Source organism: Sorex araneus, chromosome 2 (genome assembly GCF_027595985.1).
Source record: "Sorex araneus isolate mSorAra2 chromosome 2, mSorAra2.pri, whole genome shotgun sequence".
In the NCBI taxonomy this organism is placed as follows: domain Eukaryota; kingdom Metazoa; phylum Chordata; class Mammalia; order Eulipotyphla; family Soricidae; genus Sorex; species Sorex araneus.
The window spans coordinates 11365200-11375240 of record NC_073303.1 but is presented as its reverse complement, the minus strand read 5'-3'; the positions used below and the strand labels follow the sequence as shown (position 1 = coordinate 11375240).

Here is a 10041-nt window from a genome sequence, read left to right as displayed (position 1 = left end):
AAGTTGTTCAGAATACAGTTGTTTTGGGCAGTCAGTGTCCCAGGAGCAATCCCACGAACCAGTGTGACCCTCCCTCCACCACTGTCCCCAGTTTCCCACCGGACCCCCAAGCCTACCTCCTAATCAGCCCCAAATAATTTTTCTTATATTGCTTGTTACTGTACTGATAGGAGTTTAAAGACCCTGCCCTTTAGAGACATAAATTGGGACTCGAAAGCAACCTCACTTCCAAATCCTGGGTCCTCCAGACCCTTTCAGTTCCGAACCTTTCTTGTCTTGTCTTGATCGTGTATTTTTTTTTTTCATTTTTGATTCAGTTTGGGGGCCACAGCCGGTGATACTCAGGGCTGACTCCTGGCTCTGTGCTCAGGGATCACTCCTGGCAGTCTCAGGGGACCATATGTGATGCCAGGGATGGAACCCAGGTTGACCATGTGCCAAGCAAGTGCCCTACCTGTTGTACTATTGCTCCAGCCCTAGTCCTAGCATTTTAGAGACTCAGAAGAGCCAGCAGTGATGTCTTGACAAAAAAAAAAAAATCCCCAAATAAGGTCAGCTGGAAAACTGAGGAGAAACTAAGGAAATCTATCAAAAATATGCCACTAGTGAAGGGGTCGAGTGAAGTGGACATGAGTTAGAGAAAAAGGGGCCCTGGCAAATAGAATACCCAGGCAAGTAAAGGTTTGGGAAGGCAAGGACCCTGCTACGTAGCTGGGTGTCTCATGAATGAGATGTTCCTAGGTAGGACATCCTCTATATCCACAAATTGCTGTTACCTATGAACTAACCCCTGACCCCACCAAAAGTACTCAGTGCTTATGCTTTTTACTAAAAGAAGTAAAGACAAGCTACCCAAAATATCAGCCCTCAATTCAGTAAGAAAAAAAAAATACCATACCTTTGCTCCATTTTAGATAGGAGGGATCGGAAACAGCACGCGCACAGCTCCTTAGAGAAAGTAGAAACAGTGAAATTGGAAATCTTATAAATGAGGTTGAGGACCTCTAGAATGGCTGGAAACTTCAATTTGCTTGGCAATAAATTCGATTTGATTTGTTTGGAGCCAGGAAAATCTCTTTTAAAGCAATTATGAGGACTGCTCAGGAGAACGCAGAGAACAGAGCTGGGGCATCAGTACCTGAATACTGTCCTTGCTTTCAGACATATGAAAATTGCCCTCCTCGCTCCAACCTGTAGGTAAATAGTGGATAAACTCCAGTGCTGGGCTACCTGCTGAGTGCGTGTCTGTGCAACAGAGCAATGAACACACTACTCTTCTGAAGCCAAACCTGTAGATCAACATATCCTCTTTGGCCCATGTTTTTTTCATTTTTAATTCTTAAACTCTTGTTTTAAATGCAATTTGAACAGTTGTTTTCTTTGAGAGAAAAGGAGAGTTTTGTTCGGTCTCAATATCCCTGATTGCTACACTCTGTCCTTGGAGTCCTAAGCAACCCATTCAAGGTCCAAGCCAAGACCTGCTAACAATTGCCTGATTGGTTTTACTGTCTTGGTTTACTATTTGAACAATATCTTATTTCTGGGCTGGACACCCATCCAGTTCTAGCAACAGGTCTACTACAGGTTTAGTAGGTTCTTAAGTTGACCAGGATAAAATAAAGGACTCTGACATTTTTGTTAACACACCTAGTATTTTTGTTTTTGGGGGGGTCACACCCAGCGATGCTCAGGGGTTATTCCTGGCTCTGCACTCAGGAATTACACCTGGCGGTGCTGGGGGACCATATGGGATGCCAGGGATTGAACCTGGGTTGGCCGCGTGCAAGGCAAATGCCCTACCCGCTGTGCTATCGCTCTGGCCCCCAGCACACCTAGTTTTATTTTATTTTTTATCTTTATTTCATTTTACTTCCCTTTGGCTGTTATTATAATAACCAGAGGTTGCACATGAGAGTCACTCACTGGTGAAGAGGTCGATGTGGAGGTCTCGTCCTGTTCAGCAGGGAGAGCTCTGCTGAAAAGAGGACGCAGCCGAATGAACAGACGCAGAGCCCGGAGGAGGGAGAAAAGGCGTTTATTCTATGGCAGTTACAGTATTTATACCTCCCTGCTGGGAGGAGGTGGTATAGTACGCATGCCGGGACCCCCAATAGAAATGCAGGGTGTGGCATGGGCGTTAGCTAGTGATAAACAAATGGTGATAAGATAAGATCAGTAAGGTAAAATGGCTTCCTACACACACACACACACACACACACACACACACACACACGTGTATATATATACTTTAATTGAATCACCATGAGATATAGTTACAAAGTTGTTCATGTTGAGTTTCAGTCATACATAATGTTCCAACACCCATCCCTTCACCAGTGCACAGTTCCTGCCACGAAGGCCCCTCCTTTCCCCTCCCACTGCCCCTGCACCCCCCACCCTATCTGCATGTTATTTTAGTCACATGACTGTAATCATCAAGGATCACACACGCTTTTGCTGTGGGATCCTAAAGAGCAAACGTGGAGGAATGTGTCTCGGGGAAAGCTGGGGACTGAACTCAGGGATTCACCAGCCTCGGGCTTACCAGGCAGGTGCTTTTGTCAAGCCATCCCAGGGTTCCTTGTCCATTTATTTTTTTTTAATTCACCTGACATCCTTCTTCCTTTATTCCAATCATTTCCCCCATATTTTTCTATCTCTTGAACTCTTAGAGAATATGGTACCTCATAATTTTCATTTTAGAAAAGAAAGGCAGTAAAAATACACATTCTCTATGCTATGCATCTTAGCCCGGCTTCTCTATCGGAGTGTCAGCTCCTTTAGTTCAGGGGAGGTGACTTAAGACGGTGTTCACCGCGATGCGTGCAACGGTGTGTGAGCCAAACTCCAGCCGAGTAGTGAGAACACAGTTTTCACCCCATCTCTCCATGTCTATCCCAGAACAGACATTCCAAGCCAAGTCTGTGCTAGGAGAAAGGAAGCAAGGGTTTCAATGGGAGGCATTTCTTCTAGGTAACAGCTGGATCTTTCCCTTCCCAGACATCAAGTTCTTCCTTCCTTTTCTAGCTATCCTGTTATTCCTCTCTAGCAATTCTTCCTTCTCTAACCAGAGAAGATATTACAGGATATTTTTTAATTGAGGTATAACTTAGAATGAGGGACATTAATCTTGAAAGGACAGCCCCGTGGCTTCTACATAGATATACCCCCAGGTTATTACCTTTCGCCTCAAAGAAGAGAACATTTCTAGTACTCCAGCAAACTTCTTCCCATCCAAAGAGTTACCACCCTTCTTTTTTTTTAAACTTTTTTACTGAATCGCCATGAGATAGACCATTACAAAGCTGTTCATGTTTGGATTTTAGTCATACAATGTTTCAACACCCAGCCCTCCTCCACCAGTGTCCATCTCCCAGTACCAGTGTCCCCAGGTTCTCTCACATCCCCTCCCCACCCCATCCCGTCTGCCTCTATGTCAGATGCTCTCACGCTCTCTCTCTCCTTTCTCTCTCTCCTCTCCTCGCTCTCCCTCCTTACTCACCCTATGACCCTTCTTATTAATTCACCCTATGACCCTTCTTATTAACTAGCAGGCTAGTCAGTCCTGCTCTTGAATTCCCCGCCCCTCAGGGGAGAGGGTGGACACAGCCCCCCACTACCACAAATTCTGAAGTAGAGTTTTTCACATCTGAGAATCAGCACGTCCTAAGTGCAATGAATAAGCCTCACCCTGGGAAAACCACCTTTGTGATCGTGGTATCTCCCCTTCCGGGTAGGTATGAATTTTATATTAATAAATTCATACCATTGTGTATCTGTCCCCTTGATCTCACCATTAATATTGTGAAATTTATCCATACAGTTTTCCTTAGCAGGGGGCATGTGTTTCTTTTAATTACTTATAATATCCTGTTGTATAAACATACTCTATTTGATTTATCCTACTTTTGTGTGATACTTGTTTCTTCTCTGAGCTATTATGATTAAATATACTATTAACATAAAGTTGCCCAGAAGGAAATGGACAGATACAGAATGCTCTTTCTCATATGTGGCATCTAAAGGAACATAGTGTAGGATATAATGAATGCCCAAGGACAACAGGAACTGAGAAGTGAGCTACCGAATTGAGCTTATCATGATGGGGGTCAGAGAGAAGGGGTGGATGAAAGGGTGAAACTCTGGTGGAGGGTATGATGTCTGAACACTGTATGCATGAAGCCCTATCATGAACAATATCAAAATCACTGTGTCTAAAGTAAAAATATTTAAATATATATATTACTATAACCATTCTTACCTTTTTTCCCCAATTAAGTCACCATGAGATACATATTCACAAGGTCGTCCATGATTAGGTTTCAATCACACAATGTTCCAACACCCATCCCTTCACCAGTGTACATATTCCACTGCCAATGTCACCCTCCCCACCTGTCCCTCACCACACCCCAGCACTTTTCTTCTTTCTGTCACTCTTTCCTTACTCCAACCATTCTTGGGAATAACTTTTTGTCCACATAAGCTATAAAGGGAGTCCTTTTATAGCGACAATTAGGTATATAATGATAGTGTCTAAATATTGAACTTTGGTTGGTACCATCAACCAACTTTATCTTATTTATTAGGGGTGGGATTTTTGAGCCACACCTGGCAGTGCTCAGGGGCTAATCCCAGTTCCACACTCCGTGGCCACTCCTCATGGTGCTGGAGGGACCGTGCAGGGCGAGGGCTCGAACCCAGTTCTCCCGCACACCGAGCATAGCCTCCGAGGACTGAGCTCTCTCTCCAGCCCCAGCGTATTTTATAAAGAGATTGAACCCATCTGAATTGCCACCGCAAATACAAAAGTGTCCCTCGAAAGATCACACCTTCTTATAACAGACACTTTTAGTGTTTCTTAGTAGGCAGTTAGTCAACAGCATGCTGCCAAGTCCACACCAGGCAGAGATAAACCTGTGGGGTTGGTTTATGAGATGCCGTGCAAGCAGATGGTCAGGCAGATTAGCAGACCCCGGAAGGTGGGCGAGGAGGACCAGGGGTCTCAAGAGACAGCAGTGACCTATTACATACTCTGGGTGAAAATGTCACCAGAAGGGCACGGGCTTGTGTTGGAACAGCACTTTCCTGAGTCCTAATTTATTGCCGGAACTTTCAATGTATGGCATGTTTATGGGAACTTAAAGAAAGGAAGCAGAAAACCACCAGGAGAAACCCACATGCAGGGCTTCTGAGGGCACCCCACACCTCTGAAGAGCAGGTGCGGGGAGCAGAGGCCTCGGCAGACACAGGAGGGAAATCAGGCCTGGGAACAAACAACTGAGCAGCCGGAGCAATGGCACCTCTTCCCACAACGGAGTCTTTTGAGGAAAGAACACCCCCTATGTATGTACATACATTTATTTGTTGCTTATTTATTTTTTGCTTATTTAGATATTTTTGTTATTTGGCTCTACTTGGCATATAGATTTGCAAAGCAGAGCAAAATAAGTCAAGAGAGAGCCCAGCAGGAGACCCAAGTTCGAGCCAACGTTAATCCCTAAGCACCAAGTCAAAGTAATCCTGGAGTACCACCAGGTGTGGCTCTAAACCAAAATAAAACACACAAAAGTAAAACCTAGATCTGTAAAACAAGAGGAAATGAAAGAATCTCCCCCCTAAACAGGACCAAGAAAGAAATGATTAAAAAATAAATTAATTAAATTAAAAATAGCAGAAAAACTCATACGGAAAAACCCATAGAAGAGGAATTCCAGATTAAAAGAGAAGAGATGAGGAAGTGATTGAGCAGATAATAAGAATACACTTTTTCAGCTGAAAAGAAAAACAAAACAACACAAAACCAAATTTCATATGTAAAGAAGCTAGTAAGTGCCAGAAAGGGATACTGAAATTAAATCATACTATAGATAGAGATTTATGACAAGGCAACAGGTGTGGAAAGGTTGAAAATCAAATCACTTCGCTGCTGCCCCGTTTCTAACTTCCAGTCCACGGGTGCAAAAAGGTTGAAGATCACTCTCACAAAGAGTCTGATAAAATGTAAAGGGAAAAAATTCCTACAGGTGACTCCTGGGAGCGTCACAACAATGCCAACCTCGCTCTGCTTGCTCCACCGGATCTCTCAGCTGCCCTCGCCGCCCCAGCCGGTACCTGGCACAGAACAGAAAAGAAACCCATGGATGTCCCCCTCTCTGCTGCCACTTGTCAGGGGAACGGTGGGATACCTGGACAGCTCAGAGGGAGAATTCTCCGTGGAACAGGAAATCAAGCACAGGGATCAATTCAAGATCATTGCAGGCGCCAAATAAATTCTTTCAACTCTACCTGCAGACAACCAGTTCCACAGTACCCTCATGCCCTCAGTCTCACACTCTGGCTCCCTCTCCCAAAAGACCCCCTTCCTCTTCTGTGTCCTCTCCCTGCCTTCCCCTCCCCTGTCCCACCATGCTCCGTAGTGTCACACAAGAACACCTTTTTCTAGGGCTCTGAGCACTACCCCGATGGAAATCTCCTTGCCATGACTTTCCATTTCCAGCTGGCCAGGATTCCTGTTACTGCTCTTGCTGCCTCTCCACTCCCTAACTTCACTCCCTGGCCCCTGTGCAATAAACTTCTCATCGGTCGCTGGGGCACAAGCCAGTGGGAACAGTATTGTAGCCACACGCAGAACGGCCAGCTCTCTCCTTAAACCCTTTCACTCGTGGAAGAATGAGAGTCTCAGCTCCGAGTCTCCAGAGCTCTGGCAGCTTCTGTGCTGCCCCATTTGTCTTCCTTTATTTTCCTCCTCTTCTTGCCTGGCCTTACATGCTCCCGTGGCCCGGGCTTCCTCGCCTCCCTGATCTTATTACCTCCCGTGAGTCCAGAAATTAAAAGTCAAGTCCAAGAGAGAAGGGGATTTGCAGGCAGGATTTGCAGGAAGAGTTTATAAGAATCTCCGGACAGGAACCCCACTTGCCTTGCACAGAACAGGAAGCTCTCGCTCTCCGGTCAGGTCAGAGAAAACATTCAGCACCCCGTTCTGTATATGGCATGTGGGGGAAAGGCTAACTTGAATAGGTAGGCATTGGCGTGAGTGGGCAGAACTGCAGAGGAGGAAGCAGAGGGCAGAGCAGCTGGCAGGGCTCCGAGTGCCGCAAGTACACTGCAACACAGACCAGCCCCCAAACGACCCAGGTGGAAGACGAAGAACATGTCTTACCTATTTTCCATAACCTGGTAGGTTGTTTTGTTTTGTTTTGTTTGTTTGCATTTTGGATCACACCCAGGAATACTCAGGGCTTACTCCTGGCTCTGCACTCAGGAATTATTCCTGGCGGTGCTCAGGGGACTATATGGGATGCTGGGAATTGAACCCGGGTCGGCCTCATGCAAGGCAAATGCCCAACCCGCTGTGCTATCGCTCCAGGCCCCATAACCTGGTTTTGAAGCAAAACAAGACAACGCTAAGGCGAGAGAGTGTGCAGGGACCAGGCGCTTGCCTTGCCAGTGGCCAGCCTAGTTCCACCCCCGGCATTGCAGAGGGTCCCCTGGGCACTGCCAGGTGTAATCCCAGAGCACAGATCTAGGAGGAAGCCCTGAGCATTGCTTTGTGTGCCCCCCCCCCCCCCGTCAAAGGCAGCCCTGACGTACAGGATCCTAGATAGAACCATCAAGTGATTTCATAAAGTGATTTCCTCTTGTTTGCAAATGGGCTTTTATGTATACTGACAGAGCTTTCTCTCCACATAGCACTAAAAGCTACTGAGCTTATTCTAGGATTGTGCTAGATGCTGCGCTTCCAAAGACAGACATAATATTTTGTCATTTTGGGCCACATCCAGCGATGCTCAGAGGTTACTTCTGACTCTGAGCTCAGGAATTAGTCCTGGCAGTGCTCAGAGAATCATATGGGCTGCTGGGGGTCGAACCCGGATCAGCCATGCGCAAGGCAAATGCAGTAGTTGCAGTAGTAATTCTCCAGCCCCTGATTGCGTGTTTGTATTACCTACTTCCACTGGAATCTGAATAGGAGGGACCCAAAGGATGATTTATAAATATCGACCGATCCTCTTGAGAGTCCTGCCTTAGAAGTACTATTTTGTTTCTGTCTGTAACTGAACGCGCATCCTTTCAATTCTGCTTCCATTTCCCTTCCCCCAGTCCCTAAAATCCACTTAGGAATCCTTTCTAAACGAGTCTGATCTAAGTATCAGATATTGTTTAAGTATTCTGAAATGTTAGGAGAGTAAGTAAAGTGGAATAATGTTAGCAAATCAATATTAATGGCATCTATTGCCAAGTACAGGAGGAAAATTTCAATGGAACTGGAATTAAATTTCCGTGTTTGTACAAGATTTAAGTGCAATTTCTAGAGACAGTAGAAATAAGCTCCTTGTTACTCTGTGTGCAGAGAATTACCTCCTAGGTCATGAGGAAAGAACTCAAAAAAAGCAGGAATCTTTCTCCTTTTCATTTGGAGTGTGATTGAATTATTTATTTTCTTTTTCGGATCAAGGAGAAAGCCAAGAGAATGAGAATTTGACTATTATTTTGTGGCTATTATCCTTCACCTGCACCATTTAGGTTTGCTTTGTGTTTTATTTATTCGGGGGGTCCCCACTTAGTAGTGCTCAGTGGCTATTCCTGACTCTGCATTCAGGAGTGAGCCCTGGCAGTGCTCAGAGGACCATCTGCAGTGCTGGGATTAGAATTGAGTTCAGTTGCATCTTCCTTCCTGGGCTTGCTCTTTCTCCACTGTGACTACATCCAGCCAAGATTTGATTTCAGGCATAAAAAGGGGCTGGAGCGACAGCATAGTGGGTAGGGCATTTGTCTTGCACGCAGCCAAACTGGGTTTGATTCCTCAGTCCCTCTCGGAGAGCCTGGCAAGCTACCGAGAGTATCCCACTCACACGGCAGAGTCTGGCAAGCTACCCCTGGTGTATTCAATATGCCCAAAACAGTAACAACAAGTCTCACAATGGAGACGTTACTGGTGCCCACTAGAGCAAATCGATGGACAATGGGACAACAGTGCTACAGTGCTACAGTGCCATCCCATAGCTCTGGCATCTGGTGACTATTCCAGAAACCAACTCTGAGTTGATTTCCCAACCCTCAGATGGCCAGTTCCTTTATTTCAAGGGGAAATTTCTGCTGTGGCCTTTGGACCATGAATGCTGTGTCAGTTCAACTCACAGTCATGGGATATCTTCCCCAATGAGAACCAGACACATGAAGTCAAGTGGGACACAATTCTTGGTCTTGAGGAGGAGCAGCTGGATGGGAAATGTCAAGAATATGTGACAAGTGACCCCCCCCCACACACACACACAGAGGCTTCCAGATTTCTTCCTGCTCACAGTCTCCAGCCCTGAAGCTCCTCGTCCTTTCTCTTCTCTTTCACAGCCATTCATTCTCTGTCGCTCTTCCTCCCTCTCTGTGACCTTCTGCATCTCTGTCTTGCCTGCATCTCTGTATCTCTGTCTATGTCTCTCTGCTCTTTTTACATTTCACTACACCCCTGTACCCACTTTCTGTGAATTGTACCCCCATATTGCTCCAGAAAGAACACTTCTCCCTAAGATCAGTGGTATCTTCCATAGCACAAAAATTTTAAACATTATGGGGCCGAAGCCATAGTGCAGTGGGTAGGCATTTGCCTTGCATGTGGCCAACCTGGGTTCAATTCCCAACACCTCCATATGATCCTCCAAACTCCACCAAGAGTCCCTCTGAGAACAGGGACAAGACAAGGATGCCCACTCTCTCCTCTTGTGTTCAATATAGTACTGGAAGTACTTGCAATAGCGATTAGGCAAGAAACAGATATTAAGGGCATTCAGGTAGGAAAGGAAGAAATCAAGCTCTCGCTATTCGCTGATGATATGATACTATACTTAGAAAACCCTAAAACCTCTACCAAGAAACTCCTAGAAACAATAGACTCGTATAGTAAAGTTTCAGGCTATAAAATCAATACCCAAAAGTCCATGGCTTTCTTATATGCAAATAGTGAGAGAGAATAAAGTGACATGATAAAAGCTATCCCGTTCACAATTGTGCCTCAAAAAATCAAATACCTCGGAATCAGCTTAA

The 10041-nt window shown here is 45.5% G+C and overlaps 1 pseudogene; it reads right to left on the bottom strand.

Moving 5' to 3' along the window:
- Nucleotides 1-3588: 3588 nt before the first annotated feature.
- LOC129403083 (U1 spliceosomal RNA) lies at nucleotides 3589-3741 on the bottom strand (annotated as a pseudogene).
- Nucleotides 3742-10041: the final 6300 nt, after the last annotated feature.